Source organism: Cetorhinus maximus, unplaced genomic scaffold (genome assembly GCF_964194155.1).
Source record: "Cetorhinus maximus unplaced genomic scaffold, sCetMax3.hap1.1 HAP1_SCAFFOLD_943, whole genome shotgun sequence".
NCBI classification, from domain to species: Eukaryota; Metazoa; Chordata; class Chondrichthyes; order Lamniformes; family Cetorhinidae; genus Cetorhinus; species Cetorhinus maximus.
In genome coordinates, this window is record NW_027596885.1 from 53,796 (window position 1) to 80,527 (window position 26,732).

Consider the following 26,732-nt stretch of genomic DNA (forward strand, 5'->3'; position numbering starts at 1 on the left):
GTGTTTCTGCTTCTACTAATCTTCAAACTTCTTGATCATTCCCCCTACATTTACATCCAAATTATTAGATATACCTCAAAAAGCAGGGGATCTAATACACGTCAACCCACAAATGCAACTATTTATATGGAAGTATTTCTTCTAGAGCGGCTGAGGTGGGATGTGGTCGTGTTTTATGGAGAAGGTGATGGTTGGGACTGAGCACAAAAAGATCAGTTCTATTGATTTGAAATTTTCACTTGAACGGCATTGCAAAATAATAAAGTAATAACGAGCATCACTGCGGTCCTGCAGCTGAACCTTGTAGAGTTTAAAGACTTTCCATTCTGGAACTACCTCACTCATTAAAAATTGGTTCCAGTGTCATTATTAGACCTGCATGTTAAGGACTAGCTGACTACACCTTTTGTAGCCTTCATGTGTACTGTGTATGGAAAAGCCTCAAACCATCCTTGTTCCTGTGAAAGGTCTTTGCATTTTGGTGATGTTTCTTTAACAGGATGTGCACAGCAGCTTGACCAGCTCCAGCTCAAAGGATTTTCCCAGCAGTGGCTGCTCTCACTCCAGGCCTTTATCTGTACCTCAGATCAGCAGGAGCTGAATACAAGATTTGTGCCAGCAGGTACAGGCTAGGTTGGGAGTGGACAAAACTGCAGCATTTCAGGTTCTACTTGGAATTTACTCAGATATAAAGAGTCAAATGTTTCTCCTTTAGCAGCCACTACAAAAAGAGTACAGAGCACTGATCTATTACAGAGCATTGTAAACTGTGAGGAGGACAGTATAGAACTTCAAAAGAACATAGACAAGTTGGTAGAGTGGGCAGATAGGTGGCAGATGAAGCTCAATGCGGAGAAGCGTGAGGGGATGCACTTTGGTACAAAGAACATGGAGAGACAATATAAAATAAGGGGTACAATTCTTAAGGACGTGGCGGAGCAGAGGGATCGGGGTGTTTATGTGCATAGGTCATTGAAGGTGGCAGGACAGTGGTGCGAGCAGTTAGTAAAGCATGCAGTATCCTGGGCTTTATTAAGAGGAGCATAGAGTACAAGAGTGGAGAGGTTATGCTGAGCTCATATAAGATGCTATTTAGCCCTCAGCTGGAGTATTGTGTCCAGCTCTGGGCACCACACTATAGAACGGATGTGAACACATTGGAGAGAGTGCAGAAGAGGTTTACAAATATGTCTCCGGGGTAAGAAACTTCAGTTACGAAGATAGATTGGAAACGTTGGGACTGTTCTCCTTGGAGAAGAGAAGGCTAAGAGGAGATTTGATAGAGGTGTTCAAAATCATGAGGGGGCTGGATAGAGTAGATAGGAAGAATCTGTTCCCGCTCTGAAAAGGATCGAGACCGAGAGAGCACAGGTTTAAAGTGATTTACAAAAGAAGCAAACGTGATGTGAGAAAAATCTTTTTCACACAGCGAGTGGTTCGAGTATGGAATGCACTGCCTGGAAGTGTGGTGGAGGCAGGTTCAATCGAGGCATTCAAGAGGATTATCACTAGATGATTATTTGAATAGAAACAATGTGCAAGGGTAAGGGGAAAAGGGAGGAGAATGGTGCTAAGTCATAATGCTCATTCGGAGAGCTGGTGTAAATATGATGGGCCAAATGGTCTCCTTCTGAACCCTAACAATTCTGTGATTCTGTGACATTATCTGATTGGTTTTCCTTGTGGGAACTTTTATGTTTTTCATTCTAATGGTTCAGTTTCTGCTGTGTTTCTCAGCCAAGAGGCAATCATTTCTATTCCTGCTCGCTACTGGATGGTGCAAAATACTTCAATCAATTAAATATTTTTGAAGTGCTGATATCTGTTGTGATGCTGGAAATGTGTCAGTTAATTTACTCACAGCAAAGTCCCACATACAGAAATGACATCATGACAAATAATGTTTTCAGTAATGTTGGTTGAAGGAGAAATATTGGCCAGGAGACCAGGGAGAATTCGGCCACTCTTTCTTGAATAGTGCCATGGAATATTTTGCATCCAGTTATGATGTTAGCTGGAATATCTGCTCAATTCTCTGGGGTGATACTAGATCTCACACAACCCTCTTCCCACAGAAAAACAGCAGTTTAGAGGTCTACTAATGGAAGTCAAATTACTTTTGGTTATTTTAATGGACTATCTCTTTAAATCTATGAGCAGTGGGCAGCCCAGCTCCACAAGCTTTTCACACACAATCTGGAAACAGGCTTTTTATTGGGGTGTGGGGAGCTGTGTAGCTGTTGGGATGAGGCTCTTTGTCAGAACACAGTACTCTCCAAACAAAGGGTCAAAGGGACTCGAAATGTTAGCTGTGTTTCTCTCTCCACAGATGCTGCTGGACCTGCTGAGCTTTTCCAGCATTTTTTGTTCTTGTTTCAGATTTCTATCTGCATCCAGCATCCATCAGCAGTATTTTGCATTTACTCTCTGATCAAATCATGAGTTGTCTGCAATTTTCCGTTTGAATGTCAGACCTGATCTGCAGGGTGTCTTTGTTTTCAATGTGTCTCACTTCTCACTTCCTTGCATGTCTGACCTATCCACATGTTCTTTGTTTTGCTAATGTCTTTAATTTCTTCAATGCTTCTTTCCATTGTTTCCATCTCACTCAACAATGCAGCAGTTTACATCACAGAAACGAGCTGAGATAATTTCACTTTGGGTACAATCGGGAAATTGCACGGGAAGAACACTTGAAATTGTGCAGGTTAGGTTAGGCTTCTGGCCACCAATTCATTTGGAAAATCATGAATGCAAAATCTCCCTGAACCAACGCAACAAGGCAGAATAATAAAAAGTAACTTTATTTTCTCTGTATTCCTTGATGCATTTGAATGGTAGGTGACAGATAATGTTTCAGTGATATATCTGAAACTGGTTTATTGTAATAAAATGAGAATTTGTAATCTGGGTGACCAGTTGTCCCTGAGTAAGCTGATTTAAAATGGCAGAAAAAAAATTATACTGAACCACTTAATTGTTTCATTGGGACACATCAGTAAGTTTCTTATTAAATTAAACAATTCTGATGCGACAAAAACTTTTAAAACATGCCGATGTCCACTACATGCTTTAACCTGGTCTTGCAGGGTATAGCAGAATGGTGCAACTCCCCTGTTTACGATGAGCAGATGTAACAGTCAACAGAACAATGTTTTTACAGCTGCCTGACCATGCTTTACATTTCTTCTGAAACTGCTCCTCATTAAGAGTTGCTTTTCTCACCTTCAATGTGCCATTTACATGTGGGTATTTGCGCTGAAGTTCAGCTCAGGGCCTTGCAATTTTTCTCCTGTGCAGCTAGGCCAGACACTGCCCCCTGTTGGATTTCTGTGCAACTGCAGGCACAACCACACTAAGGCAGTTGTCCACGTTAGAAAATAGGGTGACAGCACCTGTACCCCGCTTCACCCTGTTGGCTGCAGTTTCTTTTGCCTGTGCCAGCCTTCCTATCCTTTGTGCTGTACTCGCCTTCCCTCCACTTTCCTCAGCACAGCCTTAGCGAACCCAAGACCACGGCTCATTCTTCTAAACTCCAGAAAATATTGGCCACTCCATTCAATCTTTACTGAACCATTGTTGCATCCCTACTATGGAAAATATATCCTTCATTTGGTGAGGAGACCAAAACAATGGTACACAATACTCTGGGTATGATCTCGCCAAAGCTCCGTTTGTTGCAGCAAGAATTCATGTAAACACAAATAAGGATCCTCGGCTTTATAAATTGAGGCGTGGAGTCCAAAGGGAAGGAAGTTATGCCAAACCGTTATGATACACTGGTTAGGCTACAGCTGAAGGAACAGGAAGTGACGGAAGGTAAGAAATGCTTTATCTGATTGTGCTGTGCAGCAACACAAAGGTTGACAATTCTTCAGGTGTGAACCCTGGTGAGCACCACTGATCTTTTCCAACTATTAAACCACTGTCCAATAGCACAGAGTGAAATGTGCTCCTGTTACATTTTCCTGAAACTGAAGTCGGTTAAACACAGCAGCCCATGTTGAGCAATGTACATTGAGTTTGGCTGCTGGGTAGTGATGCAGCAATGATGTCATTAGCACAGTGACCTAAGACGCCCCAATGCTCAGGCCCAAGAATCCAGGCCCAAGTGTCACTCCGTGCTGAGATTCTACCTCTTCCCGGTGTTGGGAAGAATGGATATGGCTATGTTACCAGAGAACGCTCCATTCAGTTGGAACCTGCTGTATCACCTATCCCTTGTGGAACAGTTTATGCAGAAAAACCTGTTGACCACAAGTCCATCAGGCAGTGGGCTGCACATATTGTAATGTGGTCCTGCGGGAAAAGGAGATAGTGAATGCTGTCGGGTGGTTTCCTGAGCTGACTGTCAAAGTAATTTGGAAGAATGCCTCATCACCAAAACTTTCAAATTAGCATTAGGATGTAGCTTGGCTGATAGTGACAAAGGCCCTCCCCATCATGTGCATGACGGGTGTGGACACCTGCCTCATCAGCTTGGATCAGGAGAAGGCCTTTGACAGAATATCGCACACCTACATGGGGGATGTGCTCTCCAAAATGGGCTTTGGGGAGGGAATTCGAAATTGGATCCAACTGCTCTACACTAACATCAGTAGCGCAGTATCAATCAATGGGTGGGAAACAGATAGCTTTCCGATTAAATCTGGAGTCAGGCAGGGCTGTCCTCTCTCGCCTGTCCTTTTCGTGTGTTGCATACAACCCTTTGCCGAGTCCATCAGGAAGGATCCGGGCATAAGAGGAGTGACGATCCCAGGCAGTGGAGGCACTCAGGTAAAAGCCTCCCTGTACATGGACGACGTCGCCGTCTTCTGCTCGGATCCGCTGTCGGTGCGCAGACTGATGCACATCTGCGACCAGTTCGAACTGGCCTCGGGAGCCAAGGTAAATCGTGGGAAGAGCGAGGCCATGTTCTTTGGGAACTGGGCTGACCGATCCTTTGTCCCCTTCACTGTCAGGGCTGACGGCCTGAAGGTGCTGGGGATATGGTTCGGAGGGACCGGGGCATGCGTTAGAAACTGGAAGGAGCGAGTGGCTATGGTGAAGAGGAAACTGGGCATGTGGGAGCGACGCTCCCTCTCCATTGCGGGTAAGAACCTGGTCATCAGGTGTGAGGTACTCTCGCTGTTGCTGTACGTGGCGCAGGTCTGGCCCATTCCAGACTCCTGCGCGACGGCGATCACTCGAGCCATCTTCCGCTTTATCTGGAGGTCGAAAATGGATCGTGTCCGCAGGGACGCGATGTACAAGCCTCTAGATAAAGGGGGAAAAAACGTGCCCAACATCGCCCTCATACTGATGGCCACCTTTGTGTGCGGCTGCATCAAGCGGTGCGTAGACCCTCAGTACGCAAACACCAAGTGTCACTACGTGCTGAGGTTCTACCTGTCCCCGGTGTTGCGAAGGATGGGTCTGGCCACGCTGCCGCGGAACGCTCCAAGTAGTTGGACCGTGCCGTACCACCTGTCCCTGGTGGAAAAATTTATGCAGAAAAACACCTTTGACCACAAGTCCATCAGGCAGTGGTCAGCACGTAACGTCCTAGAGGCCCTGAGGGATAAGGAGAGGGTGGACCCTGTGGGATGGTTCCCCGAGCAGACTGTCAAAGTCATTTGGCAGAATGCCTCATCGCCAGAACTTTCCAACAAGCACCAAGACGTAGCTTGGCTGGTGGTGAGAAAGGCCCTCCCCGTCAGATCCTTCCTACACGCCAGGAAGCTCACCCCCTCTGCACGTTGCCTTCGAGGTGGCTGTGGTGGGGAAGAGACCGTTGTCTACCTCCTTGTGGATTGTGCCTTTGCAAAGAAAGTCTGGAGAGAGATGCAGTGGTTGCTGTCGAGGTTCATCCCGAGCAGTTCTGTGACACAGGACTCTGTGCTCTACGGGCTGTTCCCAGGGACACACACCGAGACAAACATCAACTGCAGCTCGAGGATCATCAACTCGGTGAAAGAGGCGCTTTGGTCCGCCCGAAACTTGTTGGTCTTCCAGCACAAAGAGTTGTCCCCGACCGATTGTTGCGGACTGGCACAATCCAAAGTCCAGGACTACGTGCTGAGGGACGCACTAAAGCTTGGGGCAGCTGCCGCAAAGGCGCAATGGGGAAGGGTCGCTGTCTAAGACCTTTCTGCCACAGCGCACCGAGAGACTGGGAACTGTTTAGAGCCCCTCGGGCTGTACAGATCAAAATGAAAGGCTGTAAATGATTGTAATATTGTTTGTACTGACGTACCTGGTGATACATTTTGTAAAAGTTTAACCTGGATTGTACCCTTGTAATGTTGTTTTTGAAATGGTTTTGAATGCGATTGAAGATATTTTATGAATAAAGTATATTTTTACAAAAAAAAAAAATCTGTTCTTATCAGTTTAGGCAGCTGCCGCAAAGGCGCAATGGGGAAGGGTCGCTGTCTAAGACCTTTCTACCACAGCGCACCGAGAGACTGGGAACTGTTTAGAGCCCCTCGGGCTGTACAGATCAAAATGAAAGGCTGTAAATGATTGTAATATTGTTTGTACTGATGCACCTGGTGATACATTTTGTAAAAGTTTAACCTGGATTGTACCCTTGTAATGTTGTTTTTGAAATGGTTTGGAATGTGATTGAAGATATTTTATGAATAAAGTATATTTTTACAAAAAAAAAAAAAAAAATCTGTTCTTATCAGTTTAATATCTGATACGTCCCTTATCTGGGGACCATATATTAAATTGATTTTTGGAGCAGGGAGATGGAATAGGGGCTTGCTCCGTCCACTCCACGCATCGACCCGGTATTGCAGTATCTCTGGGAATGGTGCACCACCCCTTTCCAGGGGATTTTCAATGCTAAAAATAGTTTTCTTACAAACATCTGCTTTCTTTACTTTTCAACATGCACATCTTTCAAAACACAACTTTCTTTCTTTCTCATCGCTTCTCGGCCTTTTGGCTAAGATCAAGTGTTGCAGGGGCGACACCATGGTCCTGCCAAGGCAAGGTCGGGATGGAAGGGCGATAACCAATCGCAATCCAAATCCATACCGTGGGCTACCTATCACCGTCCGAGTCACGGTGAACCACAGCGAAGGAGGATCACCTATGGATCGGGGCTTCTTCACCAGGAGGATCCTGTTGAAGGCGTGCGGCTTCCAAGCTACGGAGATCTTCACCCTGCACGACTCCCGCAAAGGTGGTTATTTTGACGTGACGTTCAAGCGGGTGGCAGACTGCGTCCGGCTCCTGAGGGTGTTCGAGGAGAAGAGAGACCTGCCGGAGATGAAGATCCTGACGGCGGAGCCGCACTTTTCTCTGCCGTTGCAACGGGAACGTGAGGTGATGGTGCATGTGTACAACCCCTTCGTCCCTGTCGCCGACGTGGTCACCTTCCTCACCAGGTACTTCGATAAGGTGGGGAGCGGCACCGAGATTCGAGACGACTTGGGGATCTGGACAGGCAAACGCCTGTTTAAGGTCACGCTAAAGACCGATGGTAAGGGAGCCATTTTCCACCCTCCCTCCAGTTTCGCCATCGGGGGAAACCGGGGCTACCTGGTCTACGCTGGGCAACCCAAGCATTGTCGCTCATGCGGCAAGGCTGGTCATGTGGCGGCCAACTGCAGCGCCTCCCTCTGCAAGATCTGCAAACAGGAAGGGCACCAGACAAAAGACTGCAAACAGGCCAAGTGCTGCAACCTGTGTGGCGAGGCAAGTCACCTCTACAGGACCTGCCCCAAACGCTGCCGTACTTACGCACAGGCAGCCAAAGCCGACCAGGGGGAAGCAGAAGAAATGTTTCGTGTCACTCCAACCACCAAGGCCCCCAGGGAGCTCAACGGGACAAAGGAGGACACAGAGAGAGACAAGGTGGAGAAAGAGATTGAGGCAACAGAGAGCCAATCAGCAGCACTACCCCCTGAACCTCCCAGTCCTCAGGACAGCGAATCAATGGAGGAGGAGGCAGCAGTGGAAAAGCAGCAGGGGGAGTGGCGGACGGTGAAGAACAAGAAAAGTAAGAGGGAGCGAAGAAGAAGCAAAGGCGTTTCCCAGAGAAGCGGCAAGAGGCGTCTCCCATCCGACACGGATGACAAGGGCAGCAGCTCTTCGGATGATGAAGTGCCAGAGCGGCACCGACAGAAGAGGCGGCAAAGCTCCAGGGCGTTGGAGGACGAGACACCCGAGCTCCAGAAAATTGGAGACAACAAGGAGACCAGCGCACCCCAACTTTGCCTGCAACCTGAGGAGGCCAGTGCACCACAGCCCCTGGAATCTGGGAGCAGTGAGGCAATCATCGCACCCCAGCTCCAGGAAGCCGGGAACAGCAACACCCCAGAGGGGGTGAGTTTTGGAGAAGCTTCTCCAGCAAAGGTCATCTCAAAACCCGCTCTCTACGTGAACCTCCAGATGCCACCGGAGCAGAACACGGCCAAGGAGATCTACCTCAACCCATCCAAAGTGAAGGAATTTGAGCTCACTACGGGTATGAAGGAGCAGACTAAAGGTCTGGGACTCTCAGAGACAGTGGGTTTGGTAGGAGAATAAATGCTTTAAAATGGGTTTAAAGATTGTATCCATAAATGTGCGTAGCATTAAATCTACTACGCGATGTGTTGCGACCTTGGACTACCTAGCCAAGGTCAAAGCTGACCTGTTGTTTCTGCAGGAGTGTGCGATACCGCACCTCAGCTCCTACAGGCAATGGTCACGATGGTGGTCCCACGGGCCATCGGTCTGGTCGGGCGGAAACGACTCTCGTTCCTCCGGCCTGGGTATTCTGCTGCGGGGAGGCAACTTCACCGTCTCCGAGGTCAAGGAGGTGGTGGGCGGGCGACTCCTCATAGCAGACGTAATGTACAAGAACGCTCCACTCCGGTTAATTAACGTGTATGGCCCGGCACAAGGGGCTGAGCAGCTGGAGGTTTTTCAGCAGCTCCCACTGCTGCTGGCGACCTCCAGGCCGGTCATTCTGGGCGGGGACTTCAACTGCATCATCGATGCGGCTGGACGATCCGGCAGGGCCGGAAGCAGATTGGACGCTACGTCCAGATCCCTGATGGAAACAGTTAAGGATGCCAAGCTGCACGACGTCTTCAGCAACCCTGCAGACGGAGCGCAGCGTAGATACACCTGGTCGCGGCCAGACGGGTCCATTCGTTCCAGGATAGACTTCCTGTTTGTGTCCCGTGCATTCACAGTCAGATCCACCGAGGTCAAGCCGGTGTTCTTCTCTGACCACTGCCTCCTACTGGCGGACTGCCACTTGGAGACGGACCTGAGGGTGGGCAGGGGGACATGGAAGCTAAATGTGCAACTGCTGACCCCAGAGAACATTGAGGAGCTCAAGAGGGATTACAAAGGTTGGAGAACCGTGAAACCCCTCTTTGAGTCCCTGACACACTGGTGGGAAGCGATCAAGGGAAGCATCAAGAGGTTTTTCATCCGCAAAGGCACCCAGAAAGCTAGAATGGAACAGAGGGAAATGTCCCGACTCCAGAAAAAGATGCAGAATCTGCTCCGGCTGCAGTCGATGGGGGTGGATGTCAAGGAGGAGCTCCAAGAGGTGAAGGGCCAGCAAGCCTCGCACTTTGCCTCGGAGGCCTCCAAGATCATCTTCCGTTCCAGGGTCCGCTCCGTGGAGCAGGATGAGACGTGCTCACGTTTCTTCTTCCAAAAGGTACACAGAGAGCGCTCTGTGATCAGCAGCCTGAAGGAAGAAGACGGCTCAGTAAAGTCATCACGGTCCGACATTCTGAGGATCAGCAAATCCTTTTATGCCGGACTGTATGACGTGAAGCCCACGGACAGCACGGCCTCCCAGTCCTTCCTGTCCTCTATCACGGAGGTCTTAGACCACAGTACGCGGGAGAGCCTAGACAAACCGCTAACTCCTGATGAACTGACTAAGGCCCTCGAGTCCTTCGAGAAGAGTCAAACCCCCGGAAGCGACGGCTTGCCGGCGGAGTTGTATTCGGCTCTGTGGGACTTGATCGGCCCAGACCTGCTAGAAGTGTACGAGAGTATGCTCCTGGCCGGCAGCATGTCAGAATCCATGAGGAAAGGCATCATCACCCTCATCTACAAGCACAAGGGGGAAAGGGAGGAAATTAGAAATTGGCGACCCATTTCACTGTTGAATGTGGACTATAAGATTCTGTCCAAGGTCATCGCCAATCGGGTCAAATCCGCTCTGGAATTGGTGATTCACCCTGACCAGACCTGCTCTGTGCCGGGCAGGAAGATCTCTGACAGCCTGGCGCTGCTCAGGGATACGATTGCCTATGTACAGGACAGGGGTGTGGATACCTGCCTCATCAGCTTGGATCAGGAGAAGGCCTTTGACAGAATATCGCACACCTACATGGGGGATGTGCTCTCCAAAATGGGCTTTGGGGAGGGAATTCGAAATTGGATCCAACTGCTCTACACTAACATCAGTAGCGCAGTCTCAATCAATGGGTGGGAAACAGATAGCTTTCCCAATAAATCAGGAGTCAGGCAGGGCTGCCCTCTCTCGCCTGTCCTTTTCGTGTGTTGCATAGAACCCTTTGCCGAGTCCATCAGGAAGGATCCGGGCATTAGAGGAGTTACGATCCCAAGCAGTGGAGGCACTCAGATCAAAGCCTCCCTGTACATGGACGATGTCGCCGTCTTCTGTTCTGATCCGCTGTCGGTGTGCAGACTGATCCACATCTGCGACCAGTTCGAACTGGACTCGGGAGCCAAGGTAAATCGTGGGAAGAGCGAGGCCGTGTTCTTTGGGAACTGGGCTGACCGATCCTTTGTCCCCTTCACCGTCAGTGCTGACGGCCTGAAGGTGCTGGGGATATGGTTCAGAGGGACCGGGGTATGCGTTAGAAACTGGAAGGATCCAGTGTCTATGGTGAAAAGGAAACTGGGAATCTGGGAGCGACACTTCCTCTCCGTTGCGGGTAAGAACCTGGTCATCAGGTGTGAGGCACTCTCGCTGTTGCTGTACATGGCGCAGGTCTGGCCCATTCCAGACTGCTGCGCGACGGCGATCACCCGAGCCATCTTCCGCTTTATCTGGAGGTCGAAAATGGATCGTGTCCGCAGGGACGCGCTGTATAAGCCTCTAGATAAAGGGGGAATAAACGTGCCCAACATCGCCCTCACACTGATGGCCACCTTTGTGTGCGGCTGTATCAAGCTGTGCGTAGACCCTCGGTACGCAAACACCAGGTGTCACTACGTGCTGAGGTTCTACCTGTCCCCGGTTTAGCGAAGGATGGGTGTGGCCACGCTGCCGCGGAACGCTCCAAGTAGTTGGACCGTGCCGTACCACCTGTCCCTGGTGGAAAACTTTATGCAGAAAAACACCTTTGACCCCAAGTCCATCAGGCAGTGGTCGGCACGTAACGTCCTATAGGCCCTGCGGGGAAAGGAGATGGTGGATCCTGTGCGATGTTTCCCCGAGCAGACTGTCAAAGTCGTTTGGCAGAATGCCTCGTCTCCAGAACTTTCCAACAAGCACCAAGACGTAGCTTGGCTGGTGGTGAGAAATGCCCTCCCCGTCAGATCCTTCCTGAAGTCTCACCCTCTCTGCATGTTGACCTCGAGGTGGCTGTCGTGGGGACGAGACCGTTGTTCACCTCTTTGTGGAATGTGCGTTTGCAAAGAAGGTCTGCAGAGAGTTGCCGTGGTTTTTGTCGCGGTTCATCCCAAGCAGTTCTGTGACACAGGTCTCTGTGCTCTACGTGTTGATCCCAGGGACAGGGACGCACATCGAGACAAGCAGGTGGAGGATCATCTACTCGGTGAAAGACGCTCTTTGGTCTGCCCGAAACTTGTTGGTCTTCCAGTGCAATGAGTTGTCCCCAGCAGAGTGTTGCAGACTGGCTGGCACATTCCAAGGCCGAGGACTACGTGCTGAGGGACGCACTAAAGCTTGGGGCAGCCGCCACAAATGCGCAGTGGGGAACGGTCGCTGTCTAAGACCTTTCAGCCATAGTGCACCGAGGGACTGGGAAAGGTATGGACCCCTCGGCCTGAAAGACTCACATTGAATGTATGCAGTGAATATTACATTTATCACAATTGTATTGAAGCACCTCAGAGTGCAACATGATCTATGTAGATAACTTGAATACTATTGCACTGTCTGACTGCCTGTAATGAGCATGTTGAAATGTCTGTAATGTTCATTGATCGTATTGAAGCGTCGCAGGGTGCGACATGATCTATTTGAAAAACTGGAATATGATTGCACTTTTTGCGATGGCCATTTTGAAATGTTTTGTAATGTTCTTTCAGATATTTTATGGATAAGGTATATTTTTCCACAAAAAAACGACAACAGTTACAAAGAAAACCAACAGCAGCAACAACAGCTCTTCTCCACAGTCTGAATTAGAATTTCAGAGTCAGAAAACAGAGCAAAAAAACACGCAGCGTCCTGAAATGACAAACCTGAAATGAAAGTGTACTTAGTGTATCAAGCCTTTAAACTGCATTGCTGAAAACTCCTTCCTGCCTGCTAGTGCAACAAGATGCTGCAAAGTATATTACACAGCGAATCAGGCCTTCAGTCGTCTTGACTTGTGCAGCTCCAGTGACTTCAGGCCTCCAAAAGCAGGCCAGTATTTGAAAGGGCTCCTCTTGACAAGTGTAAGACCCTGATCAAACTAAATATTTTAATTTTCTTAACCAGTGAGATTGAACGAACCGTGATGCATGTCCAAGACAAAATAGAATATAAAGCAATGTAAAGTAAATTAATAACAAATTGAGAAAGTAAATATGGAACACAAAATATTTTAAAACTAGGGCACAGGTTAAAAACATGATCCTAATTTCTGTTGAACTGAATGAGGCGAGTCATTACAGTGCGTGACCGATTTGTTTAAGTGTGCGGGCCCATTAAACTTTTTGCACAGCCGCGCAAATTTAAAGGGGCTTATGTGGCGGTGTGTCTGTGAGGAAACCTCTCCTCATATCTTGTATCCCACTGTGAAACCGTCTTCAGCTCCCAAATTGCACTCAGACAATGTGCTACATTTGCATATTGTGCAGGAGTCGGGGGAGGGGTCATGGGGCTGCCCCTTGTCTCTGTACTTGAAATGGCAGCCAGGCAGCAACTGTAGTGCTTCCTCAAATCCAACCTGAAGAAAAGGCAAGACATGTTGGGTGCTGAGAGGGAGAAGCATTGCCACTTTAGGTTCTACTTGGATTTTACTGAGGTAAAAGGTGATTGAAAAAGTCAAGCCTTTCTCCCCTAGCAGTTACCACTGAGGACAGAAATAATACCGAGCGCTGATCTATCACCGAGCACTGAGGCCGGCCAAGGGGAGGCATCTGAAAGCTGCAGAGAGAGCAAGAAGCCAGGATGGACGACTGAGAATACTGGCTGAGATAGACAGCAAAAACTGTGACACAAGCTCAGGTAAGCGAGGTGTTTTGCAGTTCAAGTTCATCACTTTGTGACAGTATAGGTATTTTTCACTTTCCTAGGATAAGGCTGTTCCCTTTCTAGAAGTTAGAAACAGCCGTGCAGATGTATTTTCTGCGCTCCTTTGCTTGCCTGCTGAATAGGACTGATGGGAGGGGAAAAGGTGATTAAAAGAGAGCCGACATCATTGCAGGCTGGCAGATGGTGTGCTGTGCTGTGCACGCAGGTGGTTTTGTTGTTTGGCTTGTGTGTGACTTCTGGTTGAAGCTGAAAGATTTCTAAAATTTTGAAGGAAATAATCTTCGAGAAGGGGAGAAACATTTTCAACATTTTAACAGGATCTAAGGCTGTTCGCTGTGTCGTACCTGTACTTATCCTTGCTGCCACCTGCCTTCTCACTGCTGATCATCATCTTGTGTTATTATAATGATATAATGCATTGGACTTATTTACTGTGACTTCATAACATGACACATTTCCCTTCTGGTGATGTCATGCTGACATCCCGTAAAGGAAATAGACCAACAGTCAGCCCAAAAGAAGGCCCAATGCCAAGCAAAGGAAGCCCATAAACGAGGATGCTAGACAGCTCGTACAAAAGAAAGCAGGGCATCAGGAAACAACTCAACAGCAACTGACGTAGTACTCTCCAGGTTCAGTGCAGGAGAAGCACTGGAATCAGTAAAAAGTAATGCCCCTACATGTCTGAACATACAACTTAGGAGCAGGAGTAGGCCACTGGGCCCCAAGAGCCTGCTCCACTACTCAGAAGATCATGGCTGATCCGATTGTAACCTCAACCCCACATTCCTGCCTACCAGCGATAACCTTCCAACCCCGCCTTGTTAATCTATCCAGCTCTGTCTTGAAAATATTCAAAGACTCTGTTTCCACCACCTTTCGAGGAAGAGAGTTCCAAGGACTCTCTACACTCTGGGAGAAACGCTGCTGACTTTGCCTTCCCTGTAGATGTGGAAGGACTTTAGCTGCATACCTGGTCAGCTGGCAAGCTCCACAGACCGATCGGCGCAGGCTTGGAGGGCCGAAGGGCCTGTTCCTGTGCTGTACTTTTTTTTCTTCTTTGTTCTTTGACTGCTCAAGCTGAAAGCAAAGACAAAAATACAGCAGGCCTCGATCGAAGAACTCCTCTGCGCTGTGAGCTAGTTGCTCACACGGAAACTCAGCTACAAAGACTCATGGATTGTCTCTCATGCCTGTCACGTGTTCTCCCTTGTGACTGAGTGTTTCTCGAAATTTTCCATTACCTGCCAGTTACACGACACATCTAGCGCAACCGTAGACAGCGACCTTTCTCCATTACGCCTTTGCCCCAAACTTTAGTGCGTCCCTCAGCACGTAGTCCTGGACCTTGGAATGTGCCAACTCTTTGCAATGGAAGACCAACAAGTTTCGGACAGCCAAAGAGTGTCTTTCACCGAGTGGATCCTCCGGCGGTAGTTGATGTTTGTCTCGGCGTGTGTCCCTGGGAACAGCCCCTGGAGCACAGAGTCCATACCTGTGTCACGGAACTGCTCGGGATGCACCTCGACAAGAACCACGGCCACTCTCTTCAGAGTTCTGGTGATGAGGCATTCTGCCAAATGACCCTGACGGTCTGTTCGGCGAACCGTCCGCCGGAATCCACCATCTCCTTTTCCCGCAGGGCCTCTAGGGTGATACGTGCTAACCACTGCCTGATGGACTTGCGGACAAAGGTGTTTCTCTGCATAAGTTTTTCCACACGGGGCAGGTGATACGGCACTTGGAGCGTTCCGCGGCAGGGTGGCCAGACCCATCCTTCGCAACACCAGGGACAGGTAGAACCTCAGCACGTAGTGACGCTTGGTGTTTGGGTCTACACACAGCTTGATACTGCCATACACAAAGGTGGCCATCAGGATGAGGGTGATGTTGGGCATGTTTTTTCCCCCTTCATCCAGAGTTTTTTTACATCATGTCCCTGCAAACAGGATCCACTTTTGACCTCCAGATAAAGCGGAAGATGGCTGGCGTGATCGCCACAGCGCAGGAGTGAGGAATGGGCCAGACCTGCGCCACGTACAGCAACACCTGTCCCTGGTGGAAAAATTTATGCAGAAAAACACCTTTGACCACAAGTCCATCAGGCAGTGGTCAGCACGTAACGTCCTAGAGGCCCTGAGGGAAAAGGAGTGGGTGGACCCTGTGGGATGGTTCCCCGAGCAGACTGTCAAAGTCATTTGGCAGAATGCCTCATCGCCAGAAATTTCCAACAAACACCAAGACGTGGCTTGGCTGGTGGTGAGAAAGGCCCTCCCCGTCAGATCCTTCCTACACGCCAGGAGGCTCACCCCCTCTGCACGTTGCCCTCGAGGTGGCTGTGGTGGGGAAGAGACCGTTGTTCACCTCCTTGTGGATTGTGCCTTTGCAAAGAAAGTCTGGAGAGAGATGCAGTGGTTGCTGTCGAGGTTCATCCCGAGCAGTTCTGTGACACAGGACTCTGTGCTCTACGGGCTGTTCCCAGGGACACACACCGAGACAAACATCGACTGCAGCTGGAGGATCATCAACTCGGTGAAAGAGGCGCTTTGGTCTGCCCGAAACTTGTTGGTCTTCCAGCACAAAGAGTTGTCCCCGACCGATTGTTGCGGACTGGCACAATCCAAAGTCCAGGACTACGTGCTGAGGGACGCACTAAAGCTTGGGGCAGCTGCCGCAAAGGCGCAATGGGGAAGGGTCGCTGTCTAAGACCTTTCTGCCACAGCGCACCGAGAGACTGGGAACTGTTTAGAGCCCCTCGGGCTGTACAGCTCAAAATGAAAGGCTGTAAATGATTGTAATATTGTTTGTACTGATGCACCTGGTGATACATTTTGTAAAAGTTTAACCTGGATTGTACCCTTGTAATGTTGTTTTTGAAATGGTTTTGAATGTGATTGAAGATATTTTATGAATAAAGTATATTTTTACAAAAAAAAAAAAAAAATCTGTTCTTATCAGTTTAATATCTGATACGTCCCTTATCTGGGGACCATATATTAAATTGATTTTTGGAACAGGGAGATGGAATAGGGGCTTGCTCCGTCCACTCCACGCATCGACCCGGTATTGCAGTATCTCTGGGAATGGTGCACCACCCCTTTCCAGGGGATTTTCAATGCTAAAAATAGTTTTCTTACAAACATCTGCTTTCTTTACTTTTCAACATGCACATGTTTCAAAACACAACTTTCTTTCTTTCTCACTCACCCGCACCATCTACACACAAAAAACACGCACGCTCACCCAACGCTCACAGACACCACTCTCATCTCACAAACACTCTACCTCACTCATACAAAAACATCTTTCACTTGCAAATACACCTCTCAAACACTCTCTCAGCTGCACCTTTCGCCTCACAACATTTTCAACCAGCTCTCTGCTGCCGCTCCCGCCCGCTGCTGCTGCTGCTGCTGATACAGCAACAGTCAAAACTCACACCTCAAAGCTCACACACTTTACACAGCTACTCGGAAACGTCTACATCCACGTTCACACAATCCTTACACTGCACAAGGAGCCCATTCCGCCCGTCGTGACTGCACCAGCTCTCCCAATGAACATTTCACTTCGTGCCATTCTCCTGCCTTCTCCACGTAACCCAGCACATGCTTTCTTTTCAAATAATCATCTCATTCCCTCTTCAATTGAACCTGCCTCCGCCACGCTATCAGGCGGTGCATTCCAGACCCTGACCACTCGCTGCTCCTATCACTTTTGCTTCTTCTGCTAGTTACTTTAAACCTGTGCCCGCTCCTTCTCGATCCTTTCATCGGTGCAAGCAGTTTCTCCCTATCTACTCTCTCCAGATACCTCATGATTTTCAATACCTCTATCAAGTCTCCTCTCAGACTTCTTTTCCCCAAGGAATACAGTCCCAACTTCTCCAATCTTACTTCATAACTCAACTTCCTCGCCCCTGGAACCAAACTCGTAAACCTCTTCTGCACTCTCTCCAATGCCTTCACTACCCTCCTAAAATGCAAGTCAAAATGCAATCCATCAGAGTCAGCATGGCTTTATGAAGACTAAATCGTGTTTGACTAAATTGCTAGAGTTCTTTGAAGATGTGACAAGTAAAGTGGATAATGGCGATCCTGTAGATGTAGTATGTCTGGACTTCCAGAAGGCATTTGATAAGGTGCCGCACAAAAGATTAATACACAAGATAAGATCACACGCAGCTAAGGGTAATATATTTGCTTGGATAGAGCTTTGGCTAACCAACAGAAAGCAGAGAGTCAGGATAAATGGGTCTTTTGTGGATGGCAAGCTGTAACTAGTGGGGTGCCACAGGGTTCGGTCCTTGGGCCCCAACTATTTACTTGGATTCAGGAGTAGAAGGTACCATAGCTAAATTTGCAGATGACACCAAAATAGGTGGGAAAGTAAGTTGCAGTGAAGAAATGAGAAATTTACAAATGGATATGGACAGGTTAGGTGAATGGGCCAAAATTTGGCAGATGGAGTTTAACGTGGATAAGTGAGGTTAACCAGTTCAGCTCCTACAGGCAATGGTCACGGTGGTGGTCCCACGGGCCATCGATCTGGTCGGGCGGAAACGACTCTCGTTCCTCCGGCCTGGGTATTCTGCTGCGGGGAGGCAACTTCACCGTCTCCGAGGTCAAGGAGGTGGTGGGCGGGCGACTCCTCGTAGCAGACGTAATGTACAAGAACGCTCCACTCCGGTTAATTAACGTGTATGGCCCGTCACAAGGAGCTGAGCGGCTGGAGGTTTTTCAGCAGCTCCCACTGCTGCTGGCGACCTCCAGGCCGGTCATTCTGGGCGGGGACTTCAACTGCATCATCGATGCGGCTGGACGATCCGGCAGGGCCGGAAGCAGATTGGACGCTACGTCCAGATCCCTGATGGAAACAGTTAAGGATGCCAAGCTGCACGACGTCTTCAGCAACCCTGCAGACGGAGCGCAGCGTAGATACACCTGGTCGCGGCCAGACGGGTCCATTCGTTCCAGGATAGACTTCCTCTTTGTGTCCCGTGCATTCACAGTCAGATCCACCGAGGTCAAGCCGGTGTTCTTCTCTGACCACTGCCTCCTACTGGCGGTCTGCCACTTGGAGAAGGACCTGAGGGTGGGCAGGGGGGCATGGAAGCTATTCGTGCAACTGCTGACCCCAGAGAACATTGAGGAGCTCAAGAGGGCTTATGAAGGTTGGAGAACCATGAAACCCCTCTTTGAGTCCCTGACACACTGGTGGGAAGCGATCAAGGGAAACACCAAGAGGCTTTTCATCCTCAAAAGCATCCAGAAAGCTAGAAAGGAAGAGAGGGAAATGTCCCGACTCCAGAAAAAGATGCAGAATCTGCTCCGGCTGCAGTCGGTGGGGGTCGATGTCAAGGAAGAACTCCAAGAGGTGAAGAGCCAGCAAGCCTAGCCCTTTGCCTCCAAGAACATCTTCCGTTCCAGAGTCCGCTCCGTGGAGCAGGATGAGACGTGCTCACGTTTCTTCTTCCAAAAGGTACAGAGAGAGAGCTCTGTGATCAGCAGCCTGAATGAAGAAGACGGATCAGTAAAGTCAGCGCAGTCCGACATTTTGAGGATCAGCAAATCCTCTTATGCCGGATTTTATGACGTGAAGCCGACGGACAGCACGGCCTCCCAGTCCTCCTTGTCCTCTATCACGGAGGTCTTAGGCGACAGTACACGGGAGAGGCTGGACAAACCGCGAACTCCTGACGAACTGACTTAGGCCCTTGAGTCCTTCGAGAAGAGTAAATCTCCCCAGAAGCGACGGCTTGCCGGCGGAGTTGTATTGGGCTCTGTGGGACTGGATGGGCCCAGACCTGCTAGGGGTGTACGAGAGTATGCTCCTGGCCGGCAGTATGTCAGAATCCATGAGGAAAGGCATCATCACCCTCATGTACAAGCACAAGGAAGAAAGGGAGGAAATTAGAAATTGGCGACCCATTTCACTGTTGAATGTGGACTATAAGATTCTGTCCAAGGTCATCGCCAATCGGGTCAAATCCGCTCTGGAATTGGTGATACACCCTGACCAGACCTGCACTGTGCCGGGCAGGAAGATCTCTGACAGCCTGGCGCTGCTCAGGGATACGATTGCCTATGTGCAGGACAGGGGTGTGGACACCTGCCTCATCAGCCTGGATTAGGAGAAAGCCTTTGACAGAATATCGCACACCTACATGGTGGATGTGCTCTCAAAATGGGGTTTGGGGAGGGAATTCGCAATTGGATCCAGTTGGATCCTACTCTACACTAACATCAGTAGCGCAGTCTCAATCAATGGGTGGGAATCAGATAGCTTTCCAATTAAATCTGGAGTCAGGCAGGGCTGTCCTCTCTCGCCTGTTCTTTGCTGAGTCCATCAGGAAGGATCCGGGCATTAGAGGAGTTACGATCCCAGGCAGTGGAGGCACTCAGATCAAAGCCTCCCTGTACATGGACGATGTCGCCGTCTTCTGTTCTGATCCGCTGTCGGTGTGCAGACTGATCCACATCTGCGACCAGTTCGAACTGGACTCGGGAGCCAAGGTAAATCGTGGGAAGAGCGAGGCCGTGTTCTTTGGGAACTGGGCTGACCGATCCTTTGTCCCCTTCACCGTCAGTGCTGACGGCCTGAAGGTGCTGGGGATATGGTTCAGAGGGACCGGGGTATGCGTTAGAAACTGGAAGGATCCAGTGTCTATGGTGAAAAGGAAACTGGGAATCTGGGAGCGACGCTTCCTCTCCGTTGCGGGTAAGAACCTGGTCATCAGGTGTGAGGCACTCTCGCTGTTGCTGTACATGGCGCAGGTCTGGCCCATTCCAGACTGCTGCGCGACGGCGATCACCCGAGCCATCTTCCGCTTTATCTGGAGGTCGAAAATGGATCGTGTCCGCAGGGACGCGCTGTATAAGCCTCTAGATAAAGGGGGAATAAACGTGCCCAACATCGCCCTCACACTGATGGCCACCTTTGTGTGCGGCTGTATCAAGCTGTGCGTAGACCCTCGGTACGCAAACACCAGGTGTCACTACGTGCTGAGGTTCTACCTGTCCCCGGTTTAGCGAAGGATGGGTGTGGCCACGCTGCCGCGGAACGCTCCAAGTAGTTGGACCGTGCCGTACCACCTGTCCCTGGTGGAAAACTTTATGCAGAAAAACACCTTTGACCCCAAGTCCATCAGGCAGTGGTCGGCACGTAACGTCCTATAGGCCCTGCGGGGAAAGGAGATGGTGGATCCTGTGCGATGTTTCCCCGAGCAGACTGTCAAAGTCGTTTGGCAGAATGCCTCGTCTCCAGAACTTTCCAACAAGCACCAAGACGTAGCTTGGCTGGTGGTGAGAAATGCCCTCCCCGTCAGATCCTTCCTGAAGTCTCACCCTCTCTGCATGTTGACCTCGAGGTGGCTGTCGTGGGGACGAGACCGTTGTTCACCTCTTTGTGGAATGTGCGTTTGCAAAGAAGGTCTGCAGAGAGTTGCCGTGGTTTTTGTCGCGGTTCATCCCAAGCAGTTCTGTGACACAGGTCTCTGTGCTCTACGTGTTGATCCCAGGGACAGGGACGCACATCGAGACAAGCAGGTGGAGGATCATCTACTCGGTGAAAGACGCTCTTTGGTCTGCCCGAAACTTGTTGGTCTTCCAGTGCAATGAGTTGTCCCCAGCAGAGTGTTGCAGACTGGCTGGCACATTCCAAGGCCGAGGACTACGTGCTGAGGGACGCACTAAAGCTTGGGGCAGCCGCCACAAATGCGCAGTGGGGAACGGTCGCTGTCTAAGACCTTTCAGCCATAGTGCACCGAGGGACTGGGAAAGGTATGGACCCCTCGGCCTGAAAGACTCACATTGAATGTATGCAGTGAATATTACATTTATCACAATTGTATTGAAGCACCTCAGAGTGCAACATGATCTATGTAGATAACTTGAATACTATTGCACTGTCTGACTGCCTGTAATGAGCATGTTGAAATGTCTGTAATGTTCATTGATCGTATTGAAGCGTCGCAGGGTGCGACATGATCTATTTGAAAAACTGGAATATGATTGCACTTTTTGCGATGGCCATTTTGAAATGTTTTGTAATGTTCTTTCAGATATTTTATGGATAAGGTATATTTTTCCACAAAAAAACGACAACAGTTACAAAGAAAACCAACAGCAGCAACAACAGCTCTTCTCCACAGTCTGAATTAGAATTTCAGAGTCAGAAAACAGAGCAAAAAAACACGCAGCGTCCTGAAATGACAAACCTGAAATGAAAGTGTACTTAGTGTATCAAGCCTTTAAACTGCATTGCTGAAAACTCCTTCCTGCCTGCTAGTGCAACAAGATGCTGCAAAGTATATTACACAGCGAATCAGGCCTTCAGTCGTCTTGACTTGTGCAGCTCCAGTGACTTCAGGCCTCCAAAAGCAGGCCAGTATTTGAAAGGGCTCCTCTTGACAAGTGTAAGACCCTGATCAAACTAAATATTTTAATTTTCTTAACCAGTGAGATTGAACGAACCGTGATGCATGTCCAAGACAAAATAGAATATAAAGCAATGTAAAGTAAATTAATAACAAATTGAGAAAGTAAATATGGAACACAAAATATTTTAAAACTAGGGCACAGGTTAAAAACATGATCCTAATTTCTGTTGAACTGAATGAGGCGAGTCATTACAGTGCGTGACCGATTTGTTTAAGTGTGCGGGCCCATTAAACTTTTTGCACAGCCGCGCAAATTTAAAGGGGCTTATGTGGCGGTGTGTCTGTGAGGAAACCTCTCCTCATATCTTGTATCCCACTGTGAAATCGTCTTCAGCTCCCAAATTGCACTCAGACAATGTGCTACATTTGCATATTGTGCAGGAGTCGGGGGAGGGGTCATGGGGCTGCCCCTTGTCTCTGTACTTGAAATGGCAGCCAGGCAGCAACTGTAGTGCTTCCTCAAATCCAACCTGAAGAAAAGGCAAGACATGTTGGGTGCTGAGAGGGAGAAGCATTGCCACTTTAGGTTCTACTTGGATTTTACTGAGGTAAAAGGTGATTGAAAAAGTCAAGCCTTTCTCCCCTAGCAGTTACCACTGAGGACAGAAATAATACCGAGCGCTGATCTATCACCGAGCACTGAGGCCGGCCAAGGGGAGGCATCTGAAAGCTGCAGAGAGAGCAAGAAGCCAGGATGGACGACTGAGAATACTGGCTGAGATAGACAGCAAAAACTGTGACACAAGCTCAGGTAAGCGTGGTGTTTTGCAGTTCAAGTTCATCACTTTGTGACAGTATAGGTATTTTTCACTTTCCTAGGATAAGGCTGTTCCCTTTCTAGAAGTTAGAAACAGCCGTGCAGATGTATTTTCTGCGCTCCTTTGCTTGCCTGCTGAATAGGACTGATGGGAGGGGAAAAGGTGATTAAAAGAGAGCCGACATCATTGCAGGCTGGCAGATGGTGTGCTGTGCTGTGCACGCAGGTGGTTTTGTTGTTTGGCTTGTGTGTGACTTCTGGTTGAAGCTGAAAGATTTCTAAAATTTTGAAGGAAATAATCTTCGAGAAGGGGAGAAACATTTTCAACATTTTAACAGGATCTAAGGCTGTTCGCTGTGTCGTACCTGTACTTATCCTTGCTGCCACCTGCCTTCTCACTGCTGATCATCATCTTGTGTTATTATAATGATATAATGCATTGGACTTATTTACTGTGACTTCATAACATGACACATTTCCCTTCTGGTGATGTCATGCTGACATCCCGTAAAGGAAATAGACCAACAGTCAGCCCAAAAGAAGGCCCAATGCCAAGCAAAGGAAGCCCATAAACGAGGATGCTAGACAGCTCGTACAAAAGAAAGCAGGGCATCAGGAAACAACTCAACAGCAACTGACGTAGTACTCTCCAGGTTCAGTGCAGGAGAAGCACTGGAATCAGTAAAAAGTAATGCCCCTACATGTCTGAACATACAACTTAGGAGCAGGAGTAGGCCACTGGGCCCCAAGAGCCTGCTCCACTACTCAGAAGATCATGGCTGATCCGATTGTAACCTCAACCCCACATTCCTGCCTACCAGCGATAACCTTCCAACCCCGCCTTGTTAATCTATCCAGCTCTGTCTTGAAAATATTCAAAGACTCTGTTTCCACCACCTTTCGAGGAAGAGAGTTCCAAGGACTCTCTACACTCTGGGAGAAACGCTGCTGACTTTGCCTTCCCTGTAGATGTGGAAGGACTTTAGCTGCATACCTGGTCAGCTGGCAAGCTCCACAGACCGATCGGCGCAGGCTTGGAGGGCCGAAGGGCCTGTTCCTGTGCTGTACTTTTTTTTCTTCTTTGTTCTTTGACTGCTCAAGCTGAAAGCAAAGACAAAAATACAGCAGGCCTTGATCGAAGAACTCCTCTGCGCTGTGAGCTAGTTGCTCACACGGAAACTCAGCTACAAAGACTCATGGATTGTCTCTCATGCCTGTCACGTGTTCTCCCTTGTGACTGAGTGTTTCTCGAAATTTTCCATTACCTGCCAGTTACACGACACATCTAGCGCAACCGTAGACAGCGACCTTTCTCCATTACGCCTTTGCCCCAAACTTTAGTGCGTCCCTCAGCACGTAGTCCTGGACCTTGGAATGTGCCAACTCTTTGCAATGGAAGACCAACAAGTTTCGGACAGCCAAAGAGTGTCTTTCACCGAGTGGATCCTCCGGCGGTAGTTGATGTTTGTCTCGGCGTGTGTCCCTGGGAACAGCCCCTGGAGCACAGAGTCCATACCTGTGTCACGGAACTGCTCGGGATGCACCTCGACAAGAACCACGGCCACTCTCTTCAGAGTTCTGGTGATGAGGCATTCTGCCAAATGACCCTGACGGTCTGTTCGGCGAACCGTCCGCCGGAATCCACCATCTCCTTTTCCCGCAGGGCCTCTAGGGTGATACGTGCTAACCACTGCCTGATGGACTTGCGGACAAAGGTGTTTCTCTGCATAAGTTTTTCCACACGGGGCAGGTGATACGGCACTTGGAGCGTTCCGCGGCAGGGTGGCCAGACCCATCCTTCGCAACACCAGGGACAGGTAGAACCTCAGCACGTAGTGACGCTTGGTGTTTGGGTCTACACACAGCTTGATACTGCCATACACAAAGGTGGCCATCAGGATGAGGGTGATGTTGGGCATGTTTTTTCCCCCTTCATCCAGAGTTTTTTTACATCATGTCCCTGCAAACAGGATCCACTTTTGACCTCCAGATAAAGCGGAAGATGGCTGGCGTGATCGCCACAGCGCAGGAGTGAGGAATGGGCCAGACCTGCGCCACGTACAGCAACACCTGTCCCTGGTGGAAAAATTTATGCAGAAAAACACCTTTGACCACAAGTCCATCAGGCAGTGGTCAGCACGTAACGTCCTAGAGGCCCTGAGGGAAAAGGAGAGGGTGGACCCTGTGGGATGGTTCCCCGAGCAGACTGTCAAAGTCATTTGGCAGAATGCCTCATCGCCAGAACTTTCCAACAAACACCAAGACGTGGCTTGGCTGGTGGTGAGAAAGGCCCTCCCCGTCAGATCCTTCCTACACGCCAGGAGGCTCACCCCCTCTGCACGTTGCCCTCGAGGTGGCTGTGGTGGGGAAGAGACCGTTGTTCACCTCCTTGTGGATTGTGCCTTTGCAAAGAAAGTCTGGAGAGAGATGCAGTGGTTGCTGTCGAGGTTCATCCCGAGCAGTTCTGTGACACAGGACTCTGTGCTCTACGGGCTGTTCCCAGGGACACACACCGAGACAAACATCGACTGCAGCTGGAGGATCATCAACTCGGTGAAAGAGGCGCTTTGGTCTGCCCGAAACTTGTTGGTCTTCCAGCACAAAGAGTTGTCCCCGACCGATTGTTGCGGACTGGCACAATCCAAAGTCCAGGACTACGTGCTGAGGGACGCACTAAAGCTTGGGGCAGCTGCCGCAAAGGCGCAATGGGGAAGGGTCGCTGTCTAAGACCTTTCTGCCACAGCGCACCGAGAGACTGGGAACTGTTTAGAGCCCCTCGGGCTGTACAGCTCAAAATGAAAGGCTGTAAATGATTGTAATATTGTTTGTACTGATGCACCTGGTGATACATTTTGTAAAAGTTTAACCTGGATTGTACCCTTGTAATGTTGTTTTTGAAATGGTTTTGAATGTGATTGAAGATATTTTATGAATAAAGTATATTTTTACAAAAAAAAAAAAAAAATCTGTTCTTATCAGTTTAATATCTGATACGTCCCTTATCTGGGGACCATATATTAAATTGATTTTTGGAACAGGGAGATGGAATAGGGGCTTGCTCCGTCCACTCCACGCATCGACCCGGTATTGCAGTATCTCTGGGAATGGTGCACCACCCCTTTCCAGGGGATTTTCAATGCTAAAAATAGTTTTCTTACAAACATCTGCTTTCTTTACTTTTCAACATGCACATGTTTCAAAACACAACTTTCTTTCTTTCTCACTCACCCGCACCATCTACACACAAAAAACACGCACGCTCACCCAACGCTCACAGACACCACTCTCATCTCACAAACACTCTACCTCACTCATACAAAAACATCTTTCACTTGCAAATACACCTCTCAAACACTCTCTCAGCTGCACCTTTCGCCTCACAACATTTTCAACCAGCTCTCTGCTGCCGCTCCCGCCCGCTGCTGCTGCTGCTGCTGATACAGCAACAGTCAAAACTCACACCTCAAAGCTCACACACTTTACACAGCTACTCGGAAACGTCTACATCCACGTTCACACAATCCTTACACTGCACAAGGAGCCCATTCCGCCCGTCGTGACTGCACCAGCTCTCCCAATGAACATTTCACTTCGTGCCATTCTCCTGCCTTCTCCACGTAACCCAGCACATGCTTTCTTTTCAAATAATCATCTCATTCCCTCTTCAATTGAACCTGCCTCCGCCACGCTATCAGGCGGTGCATTCCAGACCCTGACCACTCGCTGCTCCTATCACTTTTGCTTCTTCTGCTAGTTACTTTAAACCTGTGCCCGCTCCTTCTCGATCCTTTCATCGGTGCAAGCAGTTTCTCCCTATCTACTCTCTCCAGATACCTCATGATTTTCAATACCTCTATCAAGTCTCCTCTCAGACTTCTTTTCCCCAAGGAATACAGTCCCAACTTCTCCAATCTTACTTCATAACTCAACTTCCTCGCCCCTGGAACCAAACTCGTAAACCTCTTCTGCACTCTCTCCAATGCCTTCACTACCCTCCTAAAATGCAAGTCAAAATGCAATCCATCAGAGTCAGCATGGCTTTATGAAGACTAAATCGTGTTTGACTAAATTGCTAGAGTTCTTTGAAGATGTGACAAGTAAAGTGGATAATGGCGATCCTGTAGATG

At 49.1% G+C, this 26,732-nt stretch overlaps 3 pseudogenes; all 3 read left to right on the forward strand.

Annotated features, from left to right (window-relative positions):
* The first annotated feature begins 6,630 nt into the window (after positions 1 to 6,630).
* LOC144675312 (U2 spliceosomal RNA) lies at positions 6,631 to 6,810 on the forward strand (annotated as a pseudogene).
* A 9,516-nt stretch (positions 6,811 to 16,326) lies between these two features.
* LOC144675310 (U2 spliceosomal RNA) lies at positions 16,327 to 16,505 on the forward strand (annotated as a pseudogene).
* Positions 16,506 to 25,544: 9,039 nt separating this feature from the next.
* On the forward strand, positions 25,545 to 25,723 carry LOC144675311 (U2 spliceosomal RNA; annotated as a pseudogene).
* Positions 25,724 to 26,732: the final 1,009 nt, after the last annotated feature.